We start from the raw sequence: 26569 nt of genomic DNA, 5'->3' as shown, positions 1-26569 counted from the left end.
TAAAGGGCCCAAAATTAAGATAACATAGATGGGAGAGGTCTCTATGAATAGGAATTCCTAAGTATTTGATACCCTGTGAGGGCCAGGCAAAGGGAAAGTTGGACTGGATGGAATCCTATATGGATTTGGGGAGGGAGACATCGAGGGCCTCAGACTTCACTGCATTGATTTTAAAATTTGACCATGTAACAAAGTTATCTATTTCAGCCATAACAGCATGGATGGATATATGTGATTGAGTGATATATACTAGGACATCATCAGCAAATAGAGAGCACTTGTACTCGGTGCCTCCCACCTCAATCCACCTAATATTGGGGTTATGGCGAATTGATGAGAGCAGGTGCTCCGTCACTAGGATGTATAAGAGAGGGGACAGAGGACATCCCTGCCTTGTCCCATTGGTGATTGTGAAAGGTGATGAAAATGTTCTGATGCATCCCCTGGGCCTTGGGACACCCGGAGCCGGACCCTTTTTGGTGGATGCTGGTGGTTGTAGTCTTCGTGGCGGCGACCCGGTTCCGTGGCTCAGGGTGGTCAAACCAGTGGCGGAACTATTTATGTGGTTTTGATGTTTAAATGTCCGACTACGCCACCCGTGGATTGCGGTCAGAGTGAACCGCCGCTGCAGGGCAGACCGCTGAGGCTGGTGTTGTGGGTGCAGCAGAGCGTAGCATAACTCCCCACGGGAGGAGTATAGCCTCAGGGCAGTGTATGCGGAGGATGGGGGTGATGGTGCAGGGCAGCAGCAGTAACGACACGGAGTCAGTGATGCAGTCCAGGGCCTTTACTCACAGTTCTTATTATCCAGACCACGTCTGCAGGTAACGGCTGCCCACGTCGTACTGTGCTCACCAGGTGAGGGGCTCAGACAACTCCCAGATAACTTTGGAGCGCTTCATAGGACCCCCTTTGTGTGTCCTTTGTCTGGCCTTTCTTACTAACCCTTCTGTCCGGCTGCCTCGGACCTCCTCTTGGTAAACTTGGTGCCAGTTTCCCTGACCCTATGTGGTGCCTTCCTAGAGGGTGTAGCATAAAATGTCACAGCCTCCGGTTTCTAGCTGAGGGTCGTTTCCTGCCTCCACTAGTTTCGGGGACCGGTCTCCCCCTTTGGCCTGACCCCTCCACGCAGGTGGATTCGGGCGTGCGGTGGCGACTCGCCCGTCCGCACCCCTGGGATTCCTTCATTCCTCGTTCCTGGAGCCTTCTCCGCTCCTCTTCCTTCCTTCTCCCTCTTCCAGGCTTGGCCTCTGTTACTAGGCCCGCCTCCGGAGCAGAGCTCATGCAGAGCCCCTGCTCCCTGCCACTTCTGCTCAGACTTCTCTGCACTGAACTAAGATGGTGCCCACCTTTTATACTCCCTTCTCAATGCACCCAGGAACTGCTTCCTCCCTGCTCCTGCACTACAGGGTTCCCCTTCCTCAGTGTTCCCTCCCCCCACTCCAGCCAGGGACAGGGACTGTCGTGCCCATCTCAGAGGCATATTGGTCGCCCTGCCCCACGGCAATGTGGTGTAATGCATGCAGGTGTCGGGTCCTGATCCGCACTCCATCCTTACCTGAGAGTGAGATACCACACCTCTGGGTGATTTGCAATACCTCTGTAGCAACCGAGCCCTCAGGGTGCTACAGTTCCATTTATCTTCAGCCTAGGTGACGTATTGTGATACACGGCCGTGATTTTGGCTATAAAAGGGTCCCCTAGACCCCTACCCCAAGCTTTTTAAGAGAATCATATATGGCGTGCCAGGAGACTCTATGGAATGCTTTCTCAGCATCCAACGAGAGTATCTAATTACAAATTTTTAACTGCATCTAGCCCAGGAAATACTTTGTGCCTAGTAGCAGTGTCTGCTAGTCAGCGGATTATCCCGGCTGTTAAGCAAGCTACACCACCTGTAGTTTGGACACTTAATTTTTTCAAAGGAAATGCTTCGGGACCACGGGATACTCAGTGAAGAGCATCAGGAGGCACCCCAAGGCATAGGGGCTGGGACTGGCAGCAGGATGCCTTGCGGTGGACAGCCGAGCTCGATCCTTATAAAAGCTTTTTAACTGCAGCAGCTTTAGTGGACGCTACTGGAGCTGGAATTACGCGGCTGCTGGCATGAGACTTGTCCTCCAATAGATCCTTGTAAATGGATTTAAAGTGTACTCATTCAAATTAGAGAGACAATTTAAATTAAAAAGCTTAGAGCTGCCTCCACCACAGGGGGGCTCGCTCGACCCACCAGCGGACAGGCACCAGTATTGGGAGAGGGGGGCTGGCCGTCAGGGTTCACCGCGGCTCTGGCACAAACCCAGCGACACGGAGGTGGCACGGGCAGGAGCGGACTGAACGTGTCGGCTTCTCACTTTTTGGATTTTAGAAGGGCATGACATGCCTATATCTGTGTCTCCCCCTCCTTTTACTCCTCCACCTCTTTTCTTTTCGCATGACTATATGTACTTGTCACTTTTCCATGTGTTAGTTGTCTCTTCTGAGCAGTTTGTCAGCTTTTGGACACCTTTGAAGGTGTTTTCTATGTGTTTCTATGTGTTTTTGTTTGCCTGCCATTGGTTTTAACGGTGTTCGAATGTGTTCGACGAACAGTTCGACGAACAGTTCGGCGAACACACGGGTGTTCGACGAACCGAACCGAACTCGAACACTACGGGGGTGGCTCAACACTACACAGCAACACCTCTCTCTACTCTGCCTGTTTCCGGGTTAGACTGTGACGAGCATAGGGGCATCAGGTCTTATATAGACCTGATGACGCAATACGGCGAGCCAATCACTGTAATGCCACAACCAACATGGCTACAGCATTACAGTGCATGGCAAGCAATTCCTGCATGTTCATTGACTCTCTAAAGAGCGCCAAACATTCAGGGCAGGGATCCGTGCTCCCACCCGAGCATCCCAGAAGTACTCTCTGAGCGTCGAGCATGTCGAGCAGTGAGTTGCTCGGACGAGTACCAAGAAGTGTCGAGCACGCTCAGTTATCACTAATCTCTATTAGTAAAGAGGAAGCTCATTTAATTCTGAATCAGCTGAGCCACACTGCACTGAAAGCCAGGTATTCCCCTGCTGGGAGAGTAGGGACTCCTCTGTCAGTCGAACTCTTTGTGAGTTTAAGAGCTCCGAGGGCATGGTCTCTCTCACCCCGTAAGAAGCTCACTTGAATCATTTGAGCCAGGTATATCCATCCATCCATATTCATCCATATCCATCTGTATCCATCCATCCATCCATATACATCCATTCATATCCATCCATCCATCCATCTATATCCATCCATCCATATCCATCCATCTATATCCATCCATCCATATTCATCCATCCACATCCATCCATCCATCCATATCCATCCATTCATATCCATCCATCCATATTTATCCATATCCATCCATCCATATCCATCCATCCATCTATATCCATCCATCCACATCCATCCATCCATCCATATCCATCCATCTATATCCATCCATCCATATTCATCCATCCACATCCATTCATCCATATACATCCATCCATTCATCCATATCCATACATTCATATCCATCCATCCATCTATATCCATCCATCCATATCCATCCATCCATCCATCCATCCATCCATCCATATTCATCCATCCATATCCATCCATACATATCCATCCATTCATCCATATCCATCCATACATATCCATCCATTCATCTATATCCACCCATCCATTACCATCCATTTATCCATATCCATCCATATCCATCCATCCATCTATATCCATCCATCCATCCATCTATAGCTATCCATCTGTAGCGCCCCGAGGGTTCGGCCGCTACAGAGGTATTGCATCTCATCCAGATGTGCGATATCTCACTCTCGGGTAAGGATGGAGTGTGGATCAGGGCCCCGACACCTGCATACATTACACCACATTTCCGGGGGGCAGGGCGACCGATATGCTCCAAGTAGAGCACGACAGTCCCTGTCCCTGGCTGAAGTGTGGGGAGGGAACACTGAGGAAGGGGGAACCCTGTAGTGCATAGGAGGGAGAGGGCAGTTCCTGGGTGCACCTAGAGGGAGGTATAAAAGGTGGGCACCATCTTAGTTCAGTCAGAGGGAAGAAGTGAAAGAGCAGGGCCTCTGTGGAGCTCTGCTCCGGAGGCGGGCCTAGCCTGTGAGGCCCTGCCAGAACTGAGAGAGAAGGAGGCTGGGAGCAGAGGCTCTGCATGGGCTCTGCTCCGCAGGCAGGCCAGAGAGAGCGGCCGGGGCCTGGAGGAAGGAGAAGGAAGGAAGAGGAGTGGAGGAGGCTCCAGGAACAAGGAACGAAGGGACCCCAGGGGTGTGGACCGGCGAGTCGCCACCGCACGCCCGGATCTACCTGCGTAGAAGGGTCAGGCCAAAGGGGGAGACCGGTCCCCGAAACTAGTGGAGGCGGGGAACTACCCTCAGCTAGAAACTGGAGGCTGTGACATTTCACATGGCACAGCCCCTCGCTACACCTGCTAGGAAGGCACCACATAGGGTCAGGGGAACTGGCGCCAAGTTTACCAGAGAAGGCCCGAGGCAGCCGGACAGAAGCAAGGTCACTGGCGGGGTATGACAGGCCAGAGAAAGGACACACAAAGGGGGTCCTGTGAAACGCTCCAAAGTTATCTGGGAGTAGGCCGAGCCCCTCACCTGGTGAGCACAGTGCGACGTGGGACGTTATGACCAGCTGTAGTAACGTGGATAAAGAACTGTGAGTAAATACCCTGGACTGCATTACAGGACTCTGTGTCGTTACTGCTGCTCCCGCGCACCATCACCCCCAACATCCACACTTGCTGCCCTGAGGCTATACTCCTCCCGTGGGGAGTTATACTATCCTCGGCTGCACTCCCAACACCAGCCTCAGCGGTCTGCCCTGCAGCGGCGGTTCATTCTGACCGCAATCCACGGGTGGCATAGTCGGACATTATTAATCACAAAAACCACATAAATAGTCTGCCACTGGTTTAACCGCCCTGAGCCACAGGCCCGGGTCGCCGCCATGGAGACTACAACCCCCAGCGTCCACAACAGATCCGGTTCCGGGTATCCCCACACACACACGGCCCAGGGGGCGCATCAACTTTTGGCGTAGTCGGCAGGATTTCGTGCCCGCCACCAATGGGTACTGCATGCCTGAAAAGAGACTGTTTCACTGTATTGAATATGGCGCCCGCCCCAGCAGAACGGACGCCATAATGTGGCGCCAAAAGACAACAGGAAGCCACCTCCCATCGTGGGCGAGGTCCCAGAATGGCGCCAACGACGGAGCCCACCCCCGACAGCCATGAGTGCGGCTGTAGAGATGTCCATCAACGTGGGGGGGCTGCCCCTGAGAGTGATTGTCAGCAGGTTGCCCCGGGACCACCCCCAACAGGGGCGGAAAGAAAAGAAAACCGGGGGGCAGGGTGTGGTTTGGATCATTCTCGGCAGACCACACTCGGAGATGGCGAGCGGCACGGACACCAGCACCCTGATGGGTGGCTTGCTGCAGGCCATCACGGCCCCGTACAGCCTCAAGGAGTTGATGGCTCAGCTCCCTGGAGAAGACTCAGAGTTCCTTCGAACTGCGTTGGAGGATTTGGACCGGAGGATGGTCCAGGCGCAGCGGGAAGCTGTAGCAGAATGGAGAGAGGAGATGGCCCGGTGGGTCGTGGAGCCAGAAGTCCCGGGCATCGCTGCGCCTCCCACGCTCCCGCCGCCGGCACACAGGCCCCAAGCCGTGAGCACCGTTGCCGGATCAAGCCCCAGGCCGTGCCCCCTGACCCCGGGTGCCGTCGGAAGCGGCCCGCTCCAGGCCCGGTCGCAAGGCCTGACCTCCCCAGGAGCCTCCGAACCGCGTGCGCCCCAGGTCCCGAAGCCACCACCCCTAGGGACCGACCTGTACAGCCAGCTCGCCGGACCCGATGGAGAGCCGGTCCCCTTACCAGAGGGATGAGGTCACCCTAGTCAGTGGAAGAACCTGTCCGCAGAGGCCGAGGCCCCACTTGCTCCGCTCCTGCCCATGCCACAGCCAGTCGCCATCCCCCAGCTCCCGGAGGAAGAGGTCCAGATCGAGTGGGACCAGACCGGGGAGGATCTGATGGTGTCTTCGCAGGAAACGCAGGCGGCTGCAGCTCGCAGGTGGGAGTTCTGCGAGTGGGAAATCAGGCAGCTTGAAAAGGAAGAGCGGGCGCGGCGCCAGAAGAGGGAGCAGCTGCAGGCCCGAAGCGCCGAGGAGAAGACGCGAACCCGCTGAAACACTCAGGCTGCACGCGGTCCTAAAATTGCTGGGACCGTGGTAAAGTTCCACCAAGAGAAAGAGTGGGGGTTCATCCGGGACTCTACCACAGCCACAGACCTCTATGTTGACAGAAGGGATGTGGAGGGTCACCTGCCAGCGGGTCACCCGAAGCGGGAGCTGTTTCTGGGAGGTCGGGTAATATACACCCGACATCGAGGGTTGCAAGGGTGGTATGCCCTCAATGTCCAGAGGGTGGAGGAAGAGCACTACTGTGACCACTGCTATCCAGAGGACCCGGACGGGTCTGAGGACTACGAGGAGGAGGAGAGTCCACAAGGACATCGCTATTAATGGGCGACAACCTAATTGTAAATAGTTACCCGCCTGGGTGAAAAATTAAAGGACATGCCGTCTTCCGGATTATGAGAAGTTTGACACGCTGTTTTCCGGATTACAGAAAAGTTTACCCGGTTAAGGGTTGTTGCGAAAGTTTGTGTGTCTGTTAAAAGTTACCCGAAAAGGGTCTGTGAGTAATCCGGCTGAGGATTGGGAGCAGCCAACTTTTTGTGAACTATCCGGCCGAGGACTGGGAGCGGTCAACTTTGTAAATAGTTGCACTTCTTAAAGTGCCCCCTACTGGTTTTATAAGGAACTACAACAACTGACCTCAGAACAAAAACCCGTTGGAGGTGGCCGAAGACGAGGTCCAGCAAGTTGCACCGCGGCCAGTACAAGAGAGTCCACTTGAAAACTTTTTATATGAAAAGTTTTATATACCGAAATGCTTTGTATGATGCTTTACATGATGTTTGATAAAAGAGTTCCCGTGATATTAAAAGTGCACTTATAATGTTGAAGAGAGAAAATGTTTCCCATAAAGGGAAGTTGTATGCAGTTGTCAGTTAAAAAAAATTTCTTTGCATGTCCTAATTTGCATTGTCTTTTGCTCTGTTCCAGCCTGCGGACGTGCTGTGATTTACCAGGGGGGAATGTAGCGCCCCGAGGGTTCGGCCGCTACAGAGGTATTGCATCTCATCCAGATGTGCGATATCTCACTCTCAGGTAAGGATGGAGTGTGGATCAGGACCCCCACACCTGCATGCATTACACCACATTTTCGGGGGGCAGGGCGACCGATATGCTCCAAGTAGAGCACAACAGTCCCTGTCCCTGGCTGGAGTGGGGGGAGGGAACACCGAGGAAGGGGGAACCCTGTAGTGCATATGACTCGCCCCCTGGGCCGTGGGGTACCCGGAACCGGGCTTCTGTACAATGCTGGGAGTAGTAGTGGCAACCCGATCCCGTGGCTCAGGGTGGTCAGACCAAATTGTGGCAGTCTCTTTATCAGTGTTCTGAATGTCCGACTACGCCACCCGTGGATTGCGGTCAGGGATAACCGCCGCTGCAAGGCAGACTGCTGAGGCTGGTGTTGGTGTGCAGCACAGGGGTAGGATAACTCCCCACGGGAAGAGTGTAGCCTCAGGGCAGTGTAGGTGGATGCTGGGGGTGATAGTGCAGGCCGCAATAGTAAGAGTTCAGAGTCTGCTTCAAACAGTCCAGAGTCTTTATTGTAGGTATTATTAATGACCCAACAGTGGTACCGGTTAGGAATGGGCCTGGGTGTCTAGAAGCATTCGGGCGAGCCCCACTGGTCAGGGTGAGTGTGTAGGCCTACCGTTCTCTCTATGCTCTTTCTGACTATCCCCCTCTTCGTGGTGTAATAGCCCACGTCCCTGAGCTGGCCGTGTACTTCTCGCCTGTATCGCTTGCGACTCGGGCCTTGGGTACCTTTTGCTTTCTCCTCGCTGTACTGGTCCCTCTGTGTGGCGGAGCCTCCAGGCTTCTTAGGCCAAGGGACCTGAAATCCCTCGCGGGTTGGTTCTTTGCTGCTGGGAATGATAACCCGGCCAGCCTCGCACCCCAATGTCTGGTTAGATTTGTTCTCTGCCAGGACCGGCTCTCGTCGCCTCTTGCCCTGGCTTGCAGTTTCTCCTCTGCCTCACGGACTCCTCAGCTGCTGCTGACCTGTCCCTTCCTCTAAGAAACTCTTCTGGTCACTTCAGAAGTGGGTTCTGGTCTCCCTAACCCTGCCCCAGTTCCAGCTTTTATAGGGCAGCCAGCTCCCCCTACTGGCCTGGGACAGGAGGTGCTGCATGCTAATGGTCCCTAACCAGGGAACCTCCCTCCTGCTCTCAGACACAGATTATTGTTTGTGGCATCTAGGCCTGGGGTGACACATTCCCCCCTAGTAAAATTTAGTACTCCGGACTAAACAGGAAACACAAATACAGGGTATAAACAATAACATAACACATATACAAGTACATTTTGTCCTTAAGGTCACGGCGCTTCCGTGACCGGGTGTCCATATCACCTGTCATGAAACAACACCCACTTTTGGGTCAGACCTTGCAGCTCTCTGGCGCCCCCTTATCCTGCTGGTCCAACACGGTATTGACCGAGGATGAGCACGGGCGCAGCTGCTCTAATTTATGTCGACTATTGTGGCACGTGATGTGACAGGACGTATACAGTACAGACCAAAAGTTTGGACACACCTTCTCATTTAAAGATTTTTCTGTATTTTCATGAGTATGAAAATTGTACATTCACACTGACGTCATCAAAACTATGAATTAGCACATGTGGAATTATATACTTAACAAAAAAGTGTGAAACAACTGAAAATATGTCTTATATTCTCGGTTCTTCAAAGTAGCCACCTTTTGCTTTGATGACTGCTTTGCACACTCTTGTCATTCTCTTGATGAGCTTCAAGAGGTAGTCACCGGAAATGGTCTTCCAACAATCTTGAAGGAGTTCCCAGAAATGCTTAGCACTTGTTGGCCCTTTTGCCTTCACTCTGCGGTCCAGCTCAACCCAAACCATCTCGATTGGGTTCAGGTCTGGTGACTGTGGAGGCCAGGTCATCTGGTGTAGCACCTCATTGCTCTCCTTCTTGGTAAAATAGCCCTTACACAGCCTGGAGGTGTGTTTGGGGTCATTGTCCTGTTGAAAAATAAATGATGATCCAACTAAATGCAAACCGGATGGAATAGCATGTCGCTGAAAGATGCTGTGGTAGCCATGCTGGTTCAGTATGCCTTCAATTCTGAATAAATCCCCAACACTGTCACCAGCAAAGCATCACACCTCCTCCTCCATGCTTCACGGTGGGAACCAGGCATGTAGAGTCTATCCGTTCACATTTTCTGCGCCGCACAAAGACACGGTGGTTGGAACCAAAGATCTCAAATTTGGACTCATCAGACCTAAGCACAGATTTCCACTGGTCTAATGTCCATTCCTTGTGTTCTTTAGCCCAAACAAGTCTCTTCTGTTTGTTGCCTGTCCTTAGCAGTGGTTTCCTAGCAGCTATTTTACCATGAAGGCCTGCTGCACTTAACAGTTGTTGAAGAGATGTGTCTGCTGCTAGAACTCTGTGTGGCATTGACCTGGTCTCTAATCTGAGCTGATGTTAACCTGCAATTTCTGAGGCTGGTGACTTGGATAAACTTATCCTCAGAAGCAGAGGTGACTCTTGGTCTTCCTTTCCTGGGACGGTCTTCATGTGAGCCAGTTTCTTTGTAGCGCTTGATGGTTTTTGCAACTGCACTTGGGGACACTTTCAAAGTTTTCCTAATTTTTCGGACTGACTGACCTTCATTTCTTACAGTAATGATGGACACTCGTTTTTCTTTACTTAGCTGCTTTTTTCTTGCCATAATACAAATTCTAACAGTCTATTTTGTAGGACTATCAGCTGTGTATCCACCAGACTTCTGCACAACACAACTGATGGTCCCAACCCCATTTATAAGGCAATAAATCCCATTTATTAAACCTGACAGGGCACACCTGTGAAGTGAAAACCATTTCCGGTGACTACCCCTTGAAGCTCATCAAGAGAATGACAAGAGTGTGCAAAGCAGTCATAAAAGCAAAATGTGGCTACTTTGAAGAACCTAAAATATAAGACATATTTTCAGTTGTTTCACACTTTTTTGTTAAGTATATAATTCCACATGTGTTAATTCATAGTTTTGATGCCTTCAGTGTGAATGTACAATTTTCATAGTCATGAAAATACAGAAAAATCTTTAAATGAGAAGGTGTGTCCAAACTTTTGGTCTGTACTGTATATACCACCAGTTCCTTCCAGGAACGTATATATACTTCCGACCAGCCACCCTCAAACCACAATATCACATAAATACTGGTATACTGCCACCACCGATCGCTTAACAGGTGGATCGTGTACCCGTTAGGTAACGTGAATTAGCGGGTGAGGAATGTGTTTGCTCGACATAGGACAAGAAGAACGAAGCTGGTAAATAATAATGATTTACTCCCAAAAGGGGGGCAGTGTTTACAAAATATATAGAAGATATTATAAACGAGACAATTTACATATATGCATAAACAGTTATTAAAATAAAAGGGATAAGTAATAGCAAAACCTGCTTCACAAGGTGATGGTCTCAGATTCTATGGGGGGGACGGTTCCCCGGAAATTAGATGTGATTCTTCCACGCAGCGTGTAGGGCATGCGCCTGAAGTCCCTGAGAAGAATGACTTGGAAAATGGCCGTTCTGGTTTTTAGCAAAGGGCCAAAACCTTAGGAGACACCCATGGTGTTTACCTCACACGGGGGCTCGGTTTTGTGAACCCACCCAGCTGCAGAAGACCTAAAACTCCTTCAGATTTCATATCTTGGTGTGGGGGGGTCCCACATCCAAGAAGGAGACATCATGTTTGCCGTCACCACTATTCATGAAGATGGATATCAAATATGAAATCTCTATGATGCTCAGAAGCTCAGAATCCATTTCCCCAGTTCCCGGTCGTTTCTCAGTTATGCAAGATATACTATTATAATGGGAAAAAGGTGAGCATTCCAAAAATATGGTCCCTGTGTTTGTGACCGTCATGTGCATTATTAAAATCGACATTAAACGTTTGTAAAGCTAAACAATAGAATTGGAGGGAAAAATCCAGGGTATACCAGTATACTTGCTCTGGGCTGAGGTTTTATGGCGTCATAAAAATTCCTGGGTTGGGGGAAGCTACAGTGAGTCCTATGTCTTACAAATGGACATAGGGGTGGAAATTTAGGACATCTCTCATTTTTAAAACTCAGACAAAAATACATTTTGCCTGACATCACCCAACTAGGTGAAGTCTTGAACGGTGCGGGGACCTGTCTCCATAAACCCCAAGTTCCTGGCCTTGGGCATGGCGACAAGGCTGAGCTACCTACTTTGGACCACAAGAGGGCCACGCCGGACAGGTTTTTCTTCTGTGGCCATCTTCGCAAGAGGGCACCAAGTGCAACTATCTACAAGACAGTTACGGCCATTCAGTGTCCATGACCTGTCAGTCCATTGAGCTAGGGTGTAACGGGTCTGGGAGGCGGAACCTCTGAGCTACTATACAAGGGGGCAGCCCTTGTAAGGGAGCGGGTGGCAGTCTCTGGATGAACGGACAGGGAGATACGGCAAGTGATCAGGGCAGTCTCTGGGTAAAGGGTAGGTACGACCTGTGATGGCAGAGCCTCCGGGTAGGCTAGCAGGCAGATGGTAGATGTGTGCTCCCAGGTGAGCAAGCGAGAGTCTCTGGAATAACAGGTGGTCACGGCACGTGACGGCGGAACCTCCGGGCTGGCAAGCAGGCAGGTAACGGAGAAGCGCTCCCAGGTGAGCGGGCAAGAGTCTCTGAAGTAGCTGATGGTCACAGCACGTGACAACGGAGCCTCCGGGCTGGCAAGCAGGCAGGTAACGGAGAAGCGCTCCCAGGTGAGCGGACAAGAGTCTGAAGTAGCTGATGGTCACAGCACGTGACAACGGAGCCTCCGGGCTGGCAAGCAGGCAGGTAACGGAGAAGCGCTCCCAGGTGAACGGGCAAGCAGGTCCATAGACAGACTGACCGGAGTTGTAAGGTAGACCGTCGGACCTCAGGAAAGTAGGTAGGTAGCTGATGTGCGCTCCCAGGTGAGCGGGCAGGCTGGTCCTTTAGACAGACTGACAGGAGTAGTAAGGCAGACCGTCGGACCTCAGACTGGCAGACAGGTAACAAGTATTCAGGCAGGAATCAGGCAGGTAACTGGCAGGAAACTGGCAGGTAACTGGCAGGTAACTGGCAGGTAACTGGCAACGGGACCTGAGGGCTGAAGCACAGGTGAGACACAGGTGCAAACAACATTGCTCGGGCACCTCCATTTTGGAGGAGGTGCCTTATATATGATGAAGTCCTCCGGCCATTGGCCGGGGACTCCTTAGGACGGCGCGCGCGGCCCCTTTAAGAGGAGGGGAGTGCGCGCGCGCGCGCCCTAAGCACAGGGGCCGGGAAGGAGCGCGCGCTGAGAGCAGAGCGGGAGGAGGACGCCGGGAAGGAGCGCGCGCTGACAGCAGAGCGGGGAGAGGACGCCGGGCACGGAGCAGAGCGGTGAGGGGAGCAGCGTCCCTGCCTAGCAGAGGGCAGGGACGCCAGCGCTACAGTACCCCCCCCTTTAGGCCCCCCCTTTTTTAGGCCAGACAGAAATTTAGCTAGGATGAGAGGGGCATGGATGTTCTCCCGGGGCTCCCACGTTCTCTCCTCAGGACCAAACCCCTTCCAATCTACCAGAAAAAAGGTCTTTCCTCTTACCCTTTTGGTGGCAAGAATGTTCTCTACCTCAAACTCGTCCTCAGCAGAAACCGGAGCAGGAGGCGTACCTGTAGACTTGGAAAAAGAGTTAAGTACCACAGGTTTGAGGAGAGATACATGGAAGGAGTTAGGGATCCGTAAGTTGGCCGGGAGTTTCAATTTATAGGCCACCGGGTTGATCTGACTGATGACCTCCAGTGGGCCGATGAACCGAGGCCCTAACTTATAGGAAGGGATCTTGAGTCGGACATATTTGGACGAGAGCCAGACTTTATCCCCAGGACGGAATTGAGGAGGGTCCAGACGTTTTTTGTCAGCGTGTCTTTTCATACGCTCGGAAGACTGAAGGAGTGCGGATCGGGTACTCTCCCAAATGGAGGAAAATTTGCTAACGAGAGATTCCGCAGCCGGGTTGTCCACCGAGGTGGAGACAGGAAAAGGAATCCGAGGATGCTGACCAAAGACTACAAAAAACGGGGATTTGGAGGAGGATTCGCTCTCGTGATTATTGTAAGAGAACTCGGCCCATGGTAGGAGATCCACCCAGTCAGAATGGTGGGCATTAACGAAGTGCCGGAGGTAACTGGTCAGGTTCTGATTGATCCGCTCCACTTGACCATTGGACTGTGGGTGGTAAGCGGAAGAGAAGTCCAGGGTGACGTCTAGTAGTTTACAAGTGGCTCTCCAGAAGCGTGAGGTGAACTGTACCCCACGATCCGACACGATGTGGAGGGGCAGGCCATGAAGACGGAAGATGTGACGAATAAAGTCTCTAGCTAGCTCGGGTGCAGACGGGAGGCCTGGCAGGGGAACGAAATGAGCCATCTTGGAGAAGCGGTCAGCGACCACCCAAATGACCGTACAACCGGCAGAGAGTGGGAGGTCAGTTATGAAGTCCATTGCAATATGCTGCCAGGGGGCAGCAGGTACTGGGAGCGGAAGGAGGCGACCGGCTGGCAGATGTCTCGGAACCTTGTTGCGGGCGCAGGACACACAGGCAGAAACAAAGTCCATTACATCCTTGTGCAGGGTAGGCCACCAGTAGTGCCGGGAAATAAGCTGGAGGGTCTTCTTCTGACCAGCGTGACCAGCCAGTTTAGACGAGTGACCCCAGTGAAGGATCTTCTCCCGATCAGGTACTGATACGAACGTCTTTCCGGGAGGGAGACGATTTAGACTCACGGGAGCCACCTGTATTACTCTGGCGGGATCGATGATGTGTTTCGGATCTTCCTCGAGATCAGATACCAGAAAGGATCGAGACAAGGCGTCCGCCTTGACGTTTTTGTCAGCCGGGCGAAAATGAAGGACAAAATCAAAACGAGCAAAAAACAAGGACCACCGGGCTTGGCGCGGGTTAAGTCTCTGGGCATGCTGGAGGTAAGCCAAGTTCTTGTGGTCAGTGTAAATTATTACCGGGTGAAGAGCCCCCTCAAGCAGGTAACGCCACTCCTCCAATGCCAGTTTGATGGCCAATAACTCTCGATCTCCTATGGAATAATTGCGCTCTGAGGAGGAGAAGAGTTTAGAGAAGAAGCCGCAAGTTACCATCCTCCCGGAAGAAGATTTTTGAGTAAGTACCGCTCCAGCTCCAGAGGAGGAGGCGTCCACTTCCAGGAAGAACTGCTTGTTGCCATCCGGGCGATGCAGCACCGGGGCGGAAGAGAAGGCCTGTTTTAAGGAAAGAAAGGCTTCTTCTGCTTCGGGCGGCCACTCTTTGGGATTAGTGCCCTTACGGGTGAGCGCGGAAATTGGGGCAGTCCGGGAAGAGAAGTGTGGTATGAAGAGGCGGTAGTAGTTGGCGAAGCCCAGGAACCGCTGAATGGCCTTCAGCCCCTCCGGTCGAGGCCATTTCTCGATGGCAGACAGTTTCTCTGGATCCATTCGTAGGCCGGTCTGAGAAATAATGTAGCCCAAAAACGGAAGCGAGGTCTGCTCAAAGAGGCACTTCTCGTATTTAGCGAAGAGGTGATTCTGCCTGAGCCTGAGCAGAACCTGACGAACGTCCCTCCGGTGAGTCTGGAGATCCGGAGAGAAGACCAAGATGTCGTCCAGGTACACCACTACGCAGGAGTAGAGAAGGTCCCGGAAGATGTCATTGACCAACTCTTGAAAAACGGCAGGAGCATTACAGAGACCAAAGGGCATTACCAGGTATTCATAGTGGCCGTCCCGGGTGTTGAATGCCGTCTTCCATTCATCCCCTTGACGGATACGAACCAGGTTGTACGCCCCACGGAGGTCTAGTTTGGTGAAGATTCTAGCCCCCCTCAGACGATCAAATAATTCTGGAATGAGCGGAAGGGGGTACTTATTCTTCACCGTGATCTGGTTTAGGCCTCTATAGTCTATACAGGGACGGAGAGAGCCGTCCTTCTTTTTGACGAAAAAGAAGCCCGCTCCCGCCGGGGAGGTAGATTTCCGGATGAATCCCCTGGCCAGATTCTCCTCAATATATTCGGACATCGACCGGGTCTCAGCAGCGGATAAAGGATAAATACGCCCACGGGGAGGAGTAGTACCGGGTAACAGGTCGATGGGACAGTCGTATGGTCTATGAGGGGGTAATGTCTCTGCCTCCTTTTTATTAAAGACATCAGCATAAGACCAATAAGGAATTGGAAGTCCAGGTAGATTAGCTGGGGTAGGAGAGGGACGGACGGGATGGACGGGTACCAGGCAGGTCTTATGACAGTCTTGTCCCCAGCGAAGGACTTCTCCGGTTTGCCAGTCAAGCACGGGTGCATGTTTCTGGAGCCAAGGCAGACCTAGCAAGAGGGCGTGAGAGAGTCCAGGCAGAACATGAAAGGAGATACTCTCAGAATGTAGCATTCCCACCTGCAGAGTAATGGATTCGGTGATGAGTTGGATGGGGCGTGGTAAGAGCCCCCCATCCACGGCAGCCACAGACAAGGGTACAGCCAGAGGTTTGGTGGGGATGCGGTATTTCTCTACCAGGGACTGTGAAATAAGATTCCCGGCTGCTCCAGAGTCCAGTTGGGCTAGTTCGAAATAACGGTTCTCCCCATAGACGATTGAAACTGACAACAGCAGGGATGGAGAGGATTTATTCTTGTCTAGGTGGACCTCTCTGAGCGAACCTAGACACAGGCGTTTCCCGACCTCTCCGGGCAGGTACGGATCCGGTGCTCCTTACTGCCACAGTAGAAGCAGGTCCCCTCGGCACGGCGTAAGTCCTGACGGGTCTTGACCATCTTGGTCTGGTCGACCTGCATAGGCTCAGGAGGGTGTACCTGGTTAGAGACAGAAGGAGTGACGGGTTTCTGAAAAGTAGGAGCTAGACGTGGTAACCTCCTCTCACAGGTGACCTCTCTGGCACGCTCCTGGAACCGTAGGTCAATCCGGGTGGCAAGAGTTATTAAGTCATCGAGAGTGGTAGGAATGTCCCGACCGGCAAGTTCATCTTTAATACGGCCGGACAGACCCTCCCAGAAGACGGAAACCAGAGCGTCGTTATCCCAGGCCAGCTCCGAGGCAAGGGTACGGAACCGTATGGCATATTGGCTCACGGTGAGACTCCCCTGACGGAGGCGTAGCAACGATGATGCAGATGAGGTCTTCCGTCCGGGTTCGTCGAAGACTTTCCGGAAAGCCGTGAGAAAAGCAGGCAAGTTGGACACCAGGGGGTCTCCTCTCTCCCATAGAGGATTCAGCCAGGCCAGGGCCTCCCCGGTGAGATGGGACATGATGAAGGCAATTTTGGCCCGGTCGGAGTTAAACTGGTAGGACAAAAGTTCAAAATGCAGGGTGCACTGATTTAAGAAGCCCCGAGCCTGGACGGGGTCGCCTCCGAAGCGAGGAGGTGCAGAAAGCCGGGGTCCGGGGTAGGATACCATAGTATTAGTGGGCAGCGGAGCTGCCGGATTGCAAGATATGGCACTGGCGGAGGTTGTTGGTGGATCAGACAGAGTGTTCAGGCGAGTATTAACATTCCGCAGGTGACCCAGGATGGCCTCCTGTTGGGACCTCTGACGGGACAGTTCAAGACAGAGGTCCGAGAGCGAGGGAGCTTGGGTGCCACCGGGTTCCATGGCCCGAGCAAACTGTGGCCCGAGCAAACTGTAACGGGTCTGGGAGGCGGAACCTCTGAGCTACTATACAAGGGGGCGGCCCTTGTAAGGGAGCGGGTGGCAGTCTCTGGATGAACGGACAGGGAGATACGGCAAGTGATCAGGGCAGTCTCTGGGTAAAGGGTAGGTACGACCTGTGATGGCAGAGCCTCCGGGTAGGCTAGCAGGCAGATGGTAGATGTGTGCTCCCAGGTGAGCAAGCGAGAGTCTCTGGAATAACAGGTGGTCACGGCACGTGACGGCGGAACCTCCGGGCTGGCAAGCAGGCAGGTAACGGAGAAGCGCTCCCAGGTGAGCGGGCAAGAGTCTCTGAAGTAGCTGATGGTCACAGCACGTGACAACGGAGCCTCCGGGCTGGCAAGCAGGCAGGTAACGGAGAAGCGCTCCCAGGTGAGCGGACAAGAGTCTGAAGTAGCTGATGGTCACAGCACGTGACAACGGAGCCTCCGGGCTGGCAAGCAGGCAGGTAACGGAGAAGCGCTCCCAGGTGAACGGGCAAGCAGGTCCATAGACAGACTGACCGGAGTTGTAAGGTAGACCGTCGGACCTCAGGAAAGTAGGCAGGTAGCTGATGTGCGCTCCCAGGTGAGCGGGCAGGCTGGTCCTTTAGACAGACTGACAGGAGTAGTAAGGCAGACCGTCGGACCTCTGACTGGCAGACAGGTAACAAGTATTCAGGCAGGAATCAGGCAGGTAACTGGCAGGAAACTGGCAGGTAACTGGCAGGTAACTGGCAGGTAACTGGCAACGGGACCTGAGGGCTGAAGCACAGGTGAGACACAGGTGCAAACAACATTGCTCGGGCACCTCCATTTTGGAGGAGGTGCCTTATATATGATGAAGTCCTCCGGCCATTGGCCGGGGACTCCTTAGGACGGCGCGCGCGGCCCCTTTAAGAGGAGGGGAGCGCGCGCGCGCGCGCCCTAAGCACAGGGGCCGGGAAGGAGCGCGCGCTGAGAGCAGAGCGGGAGGAGGACGCCGGGAAGGAGCGCGCGCTGACAGCAGAGCGGGGAGAGGATGCCGGGCACGGAGCAGAGCGGTGAGGGGAGCAGCGTCCCTGCCTAGCAGAGGGCAGGGACGCCAGCGCTACATAGGGAAACTGGAAAAACATTATTAATAACCAGATAACAAATATAAAACATTAACTATATACTTTGCATTCAGATTCTCCAGCGAGCTGGTATTTGACCCCTAGTGCTCCGGGTTGACCTGCGTAACCCACTGTCTGGTGGTGGTCTAACCTGACTAGCATTTAGGGTACAGCTACTAGCTAGGTTTACAGGCAGTGCAGGCAGCTGTCTGCGGGTCCTTTGGTTTACCGCAGGCATGGCAGGCTCACTGTCAGCAGAGGGTTGACTCTCCTGGGCTGCTGGCATGGGTTCTTCTGCCTCCGGGGCTGCTTGTTCCTCTTGTTCTTCCTGCTCTCCTGTAGGCTCCTGCTGGGTTGGTTGAAGGAAGTGTAGGACGGGTACCACTATTGCTTCGTTTATCCGAGTCCAGGACCGGGGGAACGCTCAGAGAATGGTGCTGACCATTTCTTCCTTGTCCACTGCGGGCTCAAGGTCATCTTGATCTTCACTTGGACTCTGCAGTTGCTCGGGGCACCGTTTTAGGTGGTCTCTGGAGACGGTGCTAATGGTTTCTCCTCCATCCTTGGTAATTACACATACCTTCGGGTTGTTGTGGTCGGACGGCAGTACTGTGTACGGGTCGCTCTCCCACTGGTCATCTAGCTTGTGAAGCTTTCTCTTCTGCTTCAGGACCTGCTCGCCAGGTTCCAGGGGACCAGCAGGGGTGTGTTGGTTGAAGAGCCTCTCTTGCTTTTCTCTCGCTTGAGCCAGACTCCTCTCCACACTCTCCTGTACCTTCTTGTACTGTAGCTGCCGTTCCATATCCCAGTCCGCGTCTGGGGAGGTGTCCGCGGATATCAGGACTCCCATCTCCAGGTCTATCGGCAGCTTACCTGGTCTTGCTCGCATCAGGTAAGCCGGGGTGCAATTTGTAGCATTTATCGGGATATGTTTGTATAAGTCTATTAGGTCTGGCAGCTTCTTCGGCCACAGGCTGCGTTCTTCCAGGGGCAACGTCTTGAGGAGATCAATGACGATATTATTCATTTTCTCACACAGACCGTTGGTTTGCGGGTGGTAAGGCATTGTCCAAATCTTCTTACAGCCGTAGAGGTTGCAGAACTCCTGGAAGACTTCAGCCTCAAATGCTGGACCTTGATCTGTCAAGACCTGTTCCGGATACCCGTGTGGACGGCAGAAGTGTTGTTGGAAGGCTCTGGCCGCTGTTTGGGCTGTCAAGTCTTTAACAGGGACCACCACCAGGAACCGGGAATAATGGTCCACTATTGTCAGGGCATAGACGTAGCCCGACCGGCTTGGAGCCAATTTCACATGGTCCAGAGCTACCAGCTCAAGAGGCTGCCTGGTGACGATGGGCCTCAAGGGTGTCTTCTGGCTGGTACAGTCCTTCCTTCTGAGGTGACATGGGCCACAGTCCCTGCACCACTTCTCTATGGCCCCTCTCATACCGACCCAGAAGAACCGCTCTCTCAGTAGGAACTCCAGTTTCTTCCACCCGAAGTGTCCCGCTCTGTCATGGTAGGCCTCCAGGACCATTGCTGCATCTTGTCTTGGGACCACTACCTGCCAGGTCAACTCGTGTGTCTGGTGGTTGACAAGCATTCTGCACAGTTTACCTTCATAGAGGAATAGTCTGCTCTTCTCCTTCCACAGCTGCTTAGCTTCCTCAGGAGCATCCGGATCAGGATAGGCATCTGCCTGAGTCAGCATTTCCTTCACCAAGCGAACTGCAGGGTCACTATCCTGCGTTTCAGCCCAGCCGTGATGGGGTAAGGGGTTGAACATGACGGAGGTTAGGTCTCTGTCTCTTACCCGGTGAGAATACTGAGTAGCCCCATACGGGTGGAACGCAGGGAGCTCTACTTCCTCCAGCTTTTCTGAGTCTTCGTCTCCTTCGGGTAGGTGGGGCATTCTTGATAGGGCATCTGCGTTGGCATTGGTATTTGATTGTGAAGTCATAATTTGATAGCCGGGCCATCCACCGCTGTTCCAGGGCACCAAGTCTTGCATTGTCCAGGTGTGTCAACAGGTTGTTGTCCGTGTACACAGTGAACTTTGCAGAGGCCAGGTAATGTTTAAACCGTTCTGTGATGGCCCACACAACTGCCAAGAATTCTAGCCTGAAGGAGCTGTAATTCTCCGGGTTTCTCTCGGTGGGCCTCAGCTTCGGCTGGCGTACGCGATCACCCTTTCTCTGCCCTGTTGGTTCTGTGACAGTACGGCTCCCAGCCCCACATTACTGGCGTCTGTGTGGAGGATAAAAGGCTGGCCATAATCGGGGTAGGCCAGGATCTCATCCCCCGTGAGGACCATCTTCAGCTGGCGGAAGGACTCCTCTTCCGGCTTGTCCCACTTGAAGGGTGGCTTTTGGCTTCTGGTCTTAGATTGTCCTATAAGGAGGTCCTGCATAGGGGCTGCCATCTTGGTGAACCCGGGGATGAACCTTCGGTAGTAGCCTACCAACCCGAGGAATTGCCTCACTTCTTTGATGTTAGAGGGGCTTGGCCAGTTCTTTATTGCCGTGATTTTTTCAGGGTCGGGGGCTACTCCTTCTGCACTCACCACGTGTCCCAGGTACTGTACCTTCAGCTTTAACAGATGGCACTTGGAGAGTTTCACTTTTATGCCAAAGCCTGCCAGGGCCTCAAACACCTCGGCCAGGTGCTTTAGATGGTCCTCGTAAGTCTTCGAATAGACAATCACGTCGTCCAGGTAAAGTAGGACCGTCTCAAAGTTTCGGTGCCCTAGACAGCATTCCATCAGCCTCTGGAAGGTCCCGGGTGCGTTGCAGAGCCGGAATGGCATACAGTTGAATTCACTTAATCCCATCGGGGTGGTGAAGGCGGTCTTCTCCTTGTCAGCCTCTGCCACAGGAACCTGCCAGTACCCGCTAGTAAGATCCAAAGTAGAGAAGAAGTTAGCTGATTTTAGTGCGGCTAAAGACTCCTCTATCCTAGGTAACGGGTACGAGTCTTTATGGGTGATATGATTGACCTTTCTATAGTCCACGCACATTCTCATGGTACCGTCTTTCTCTTTTTTACCAAAACTAAGGGAGCTGCCCAGGGGCTACAGCTATCTCTATTGACCCCAGCTTCTTTAATTTCTCTCAGCATGCCCTTTGCGTTCTGATAATGTGCCGGGGGTACAGGTCTGTGTCTCTCTTTTATTGGTGGGTGGCTCCCCGTGGGGATGTGGTATTCCACTCCCTTTACTCGGCCGAAGTCTAGCGGGTGCTTACTAAAGATTCTCTCGTACTCCTGAACCACCCGGTAGACTCCTTGTTTTTGGTGCAGGGGAGTGGAGTCAGCACCCACATGGAGTTTCTGGCACCAGTCCTCCTTGTGTTTCTGGGAGCCATTATCCTCCACCGGTGGAGATGGAGGCAAGGGTTCCACGACCCTGACTGCATTGTGTTCAACAGCAAACAATTTGGCTAATGTAGCGTACCGGGGCAAATGTACTTCCCTTTCCCCAATGTTTAAGACGGGCACCCTTCCATGGCGGACATCAACCACCCCCCGGGCTGTCAAAATGGTGGGCCTGCTGTCTGAGTACACGGGTTCTACCATGGCTTGGTAATCTCTCCTTCTTAACCCGATTGCAGTCCGACACCAGATCATCATTTCACTTTTGGGAGGCATGGCAATGGGGAACGGGTCGCTCATCCTCACGCTACCGATCTCACCACCAGACAGTTCTACCTGTTGCCGTCTCATCAGGGCTCTTATCTCTTTCTGGAGGACCCTCTGTTGGCTGGAGCTAGCATTCATCGCCACCTGCTGCAAAATTACAATTACTTCTGAAAGACAATTTTCAATCACATTAGTACCCAAGGTTATTTTAGGGTGACTCTCTCGACGGTCAATGTCCACAATGATCACTCCCTGTGCCGGCAGTTCAACCTTACCAATCTTGATGGTCATCTCTCTGAACCCCACCTGCGGCACGGGTTGACCATTGCTGGCGATGATGCTCAAGTCATCGTCTGGATAACGGGTTATATCAGTGTCACTCCAGTGCTTCTTGAAAAGTACATAGGGGATGGTAGTCACTTGGGACCCGGTGTCCAGGAGTGCACTCATGGGGATACCGTCCAGCACTACGGGTAAAACCGGGCGTCCCCCCACGTACTTATCACGCCGATTAGACGGGCCTTATGACCTTATGCCTGGGGGTTGGCCCTCTGCCCCAGGTCGGACCCATTTAAAGTACAGTACCTTGCTACGTGTCCTGGCTGGCTTCAACGGCGGCAAATTGGCTGTCCATCCTCAGTGTAACGATCGGCGGGCCTCCCTCTGAACGACGGGATCCTCCTCTGTGGACGACACGGGACATCCTCCGGACTGGAAGCCAGTTTGATTGGTCCTGACCGGTCCATCTGTAACGACTGTATGGTCCTGGTCAATGCAGCAACACTCTTTGTTAGTTCTTGGACCTGATGGTGCAGGTTTGCAGGCGGGAATGGATTTAGGGCCTGCGCATCAGCCCCCACAAGGTCTGCGGGGTAGGGCGCCTCCCCCTGGTGGTAAGTGATGGCAGGGCGCCGGGAAGCTACAGCGCCACCCGGTGCAGGTTCTTGGAGTACCAGGATGGCCCTATCTTTGAACTGTGCAAAAGTCAAATCGGGGTTCTGTAGGGCCATGAGGCGCAGCTGAGTTCTGTGGGCGCTGGACAGCAGACCTTCTATGAACTGGTCAGTCAATAGTTTATCTGGATCCTGCACGCTGCCAGGGTCAGCTTGCTTAATTGCCCCCAAGGCTTCCTGCAAACTTAGGGCATAATCTCTGATGCTATCTTGAACTCGCTGCTTACATCCATAGAACCGCATTTTGATTTCTGCTGAGGTACGGGTATCAAAGGTGTCCCGTAGACGGGTCAGAACCCCCCTTACAGTCCTTTTCTCCTCAGCTGTCCAAGACTTTACCTCCCGCTGGGCTGCACCAGTTAACTGCCCTATCAGTATGCTTACTTTCTGTTCTTCTGTCAGGGGATAAACTTTGAACAGGCTATACAGCCTTTCTTTAAAGTCGCCCAAGGTATGCGACTCGCCGGCATACTGTGGCAGCCAGGCCGCTCCGGGGATATAGGGCATGGAAAACGGCATCACAGCTGCAGCGGCTACGCTGGTGGTAGAGGGTCCCTCCGCGTCCGACATCTTCCTCCCCCCTAGTTAACCGTGGCCTACCTTCCTGCGATCCTCTTCTGTAGGCCACGGCTCCGCTCGCGATGCTCTGGGCGAGGACCTTGCGTCGCTCGGTGATGACATCGGCATCCGCTGGATCTCCTTCCAGGACCTTGCGCAGTGTCTCAGCGTAGGGCGGGGCTTCAGGTCTCGTGCGGTTTTGACGTCCACGCCCCTCTTCTTCCCGCGCGGCGTCCCAAAGATGGCGCCCGATGGCGGGAAACGGCTCCGATTGGCGGGAAATGGCCCCGAATGGTGGGAAACTTCACTCAGGTAAGTATAAAGTCTTTTTCAGGCACTCAATACCCATTTGTGGCGGGTTGGTCACAATCCTGCCGACTACGCCAAAGCTGACTCGCCCCCTGGGCCGTGGGGTACCCGGAACCGGGCTTCTGTACGATGCTGGGGGTAGTAGTGGCAACCCGATCCCGTGGCTCAGGGTGGTCAGACCAAATTATGGCAGTCTGTTTATCAGTGTTCTGAATGTCTGACTACGCCACCCGTGGATTGCAGTCAGGAATAACCGCCGCTGCAAGGCAGACCTCTGAGGCTGGTGTTGGTGTGCAGCACAGGGGTAGGATAACTCCCCACGGGAAGAGTGTAGCCTCAGGGCAGTGTAGGTGGATGCTGGGGGTGATAGTGCAGGCCGCAATAGTAAGAGTTCAGAGTTCGCTTCAAACAGTCCAGGGTCTTTATTGTAGGTATTATTAATGACCCAACAGTGGTACCGGTAAGGAATGGGCCTGGGTGTCTGAGAGCATCCGGGCGAGTCCCACTGGTCAGGGTGAGTGTGTAGGCCTACCGTTCTCTCTATGCTCTTTCTGACTATCCCTCTCTTCGTGGTGTAATAGCCCACGTCCCTGAGCTGGCCGTGTACTTCTCGCCTGTATGGCTTGCGACTCGGGCCTTGGGTACCTTTTGCTTTCTCCTCGCTGTACTGGTCCCTCTGTGTGGCGGAGCCTCCAGGCTTCTTAGGCCAAGGGACCTGAAATCCCTCGCGGGTTGGTTATTTGCTACTGGGAATGATAACCCGGACAGCCTCGGACCCCAATGTCCGGTTAGATTGGTTCTCTGCCAGGACCGGCTCTCGTCGCCTCTGTCCCTAGCTTGCAGTTTCTCCTCTGCCTCACGGACTCCTCAGCTGCTGCTGACCTGTCCCTTCCTCTAAGAAACCCTTCTGGTCACTTCAGAAGTGGGTTCTGGTCTCCCTAACCCTGCCCCAGTTCCAGCTTTTATAGGGCAGCCAGCTCCCCCTACTGGCCTGGGACAGGAGGTGCTGCATGCTAATGGTCCCTAACCAGGGAACCTCCCTCCTGCTCTCAGACACAGATTATTGTTTGTGGCATCCAGGCCTAGGGTGACACACATAGGAGGGAGAGGGCAGTTCCTGGGTGCACCTAGAGGGAGGTATAAAAGGTGGGCACCATCTTAGTTCAGTCAGAGGGAAGAAGTGACAGAGCAGGGCCTCTGTGGAGCTCTGCTCCGGAGGCAGGCCTAGCCTGTGAGGCCCTGCCAGGACTGCGAACAGAGAGAGAAGGAGGCTGGGAGCTGAGGCTCTGCATGGGCTCTGCTCCGCAGGCAGGCCGGAGAGAGCGGCCGGGGCCTGGAGGAAGGAGAAGGAAGGAAGAGGAGCGGAGGAGGCTCCAGGAACAAGGAACGAAGGGACCCCAGGGGTGTGGACCAGCGAGTCACCACCGCATGCCCGAATCTACCTGCGTAGAAGGGTCAGGCCAAAGGGGGAGACCGGTCCCCGAAACTAGTGGAGGCAGGGAACTACCCTCAGTTAGAAACCGGAGGCTGTGACATTTCACGTGGTGCAGCCCCTCGCTACACCCGCTAGGAAGGCACCACATAGGGTCAGGGAAACTGGCACCAAGTTTACCAGAGGAGGCCCGAGGCAGCCGGACAGAAGCGAGGTCACTGGCGGGGTATGACAGGCCAGAGAAAGGACACACAAAGGGGGTCCTGTGAAACGCTCCAAAGTTATCTGGGAGTAGGCCGAGCCCCTCACCTGGTGAGCACAGTGCGACGTGGGACGTTATGACCAGCTGTAGTAACGTGGATAAAGAACTGTGAGTAAATACCCTGGACTGCATTACAGTACTCTGTGTCGTTACTGCTGCTCCCGCGCACCATCACCCCCAACATCCACACTTGCTGCCCTGAGGCTATACTCCTCCCGTGGGGAGTTATACTATCCTCTACTGCACTCCCAACACCAGCCTCAGTGGTCTGCCCTGCAGCGGCGGTTCATTCTGATCGCAATCCATGGGTGGCGTAGTCGGACATTATTAATCACAAAAAACACATAAATAGTCTGCCACTGGTTTGACCGCCCTGAGCCACAGGACCGGGTCGCCGCCACGGAGACTACAACCCCCAGCATCCACAACAGATCCGATTCCACGTATCCTCACACACACACGGCCCAGGGGGCGCGTCACATCCATATTCATCCATCCATATCCATCCATCCATATCCATCCATCCATATCCATACATTCATATCCATCCATCCATCTATATCCATCCATATCCTTCCATCCATCCATATACATCCATCCATATACATCCATCCATCCATATCCATCCATCCATATCCATCCATCTATCCATCCATCCATATCCATCCATCCATATTCATTCATCCATATCCATCCATCCATATCCAGCCGTCCATCTATATCCATCCATCTATATCCATCCATCTATATCCATCCATCCATATCCATCCATCTCCATCCATATCCATCTATATCCATCCATCCATATCCATCCATCCATCCATATCCATCCTTCCATCCATCCATATCCATCCATCTATATACATATATCCATCCATCCATATCCATCCATCCATATCCATCCATCCATATTCATTTATCCATATCCATCCATATGCATCCGTCCATCTATATCCGTCCATCTATATCCATCCATCCATATCCATCCATCCATATCCATCCATCTCCATCCATCCATCCATCCATATCCATCTATATCCATCCATACATATCTATCCATCCATCCATCTATATACATCCTTCCATCTACACTATATCCATCCATCCATATGTCCATATCCATCCATCCATATCCATCCATCCATCTATATCCATCCATCCATCCATATCCATACATCCATATCCATCCATCCATTTATATCCATCTGTAATGCACACGCCCGGACTGACTGGCGTGTGCGTGTTTATGTAGTGATTCCACTGTGCAATGAACCGGAGAGTGCCTGGAGGGGCGTAACTAAGTATCTGCCCGATCCGACCAAGGTCGCACGACGGAATACGACGCCAGTGCACCAGGGAGGAACCGAGCAGAG

Source organism: Phyllobates terribilis, unplaced genomic scaffold (assembly GCF_046119375.1).
Source record: "Phyllobates terribilis strain yellow unplaced genomic scaffold, ASM4611937v1 Scaffold_2__4_contigs__length_985480577, whole genome shotgun sequence".
NCBI classification, from domain to species: domain Eukaryota; kingdom Metazoa; phylum Chordata; class Amphibia; order Anura; family Dendrobatidae; genus Phyllobates; species Phyllobates terribilis.
This window is presented reverse-complemented; position numbering follows the sequence as displayed.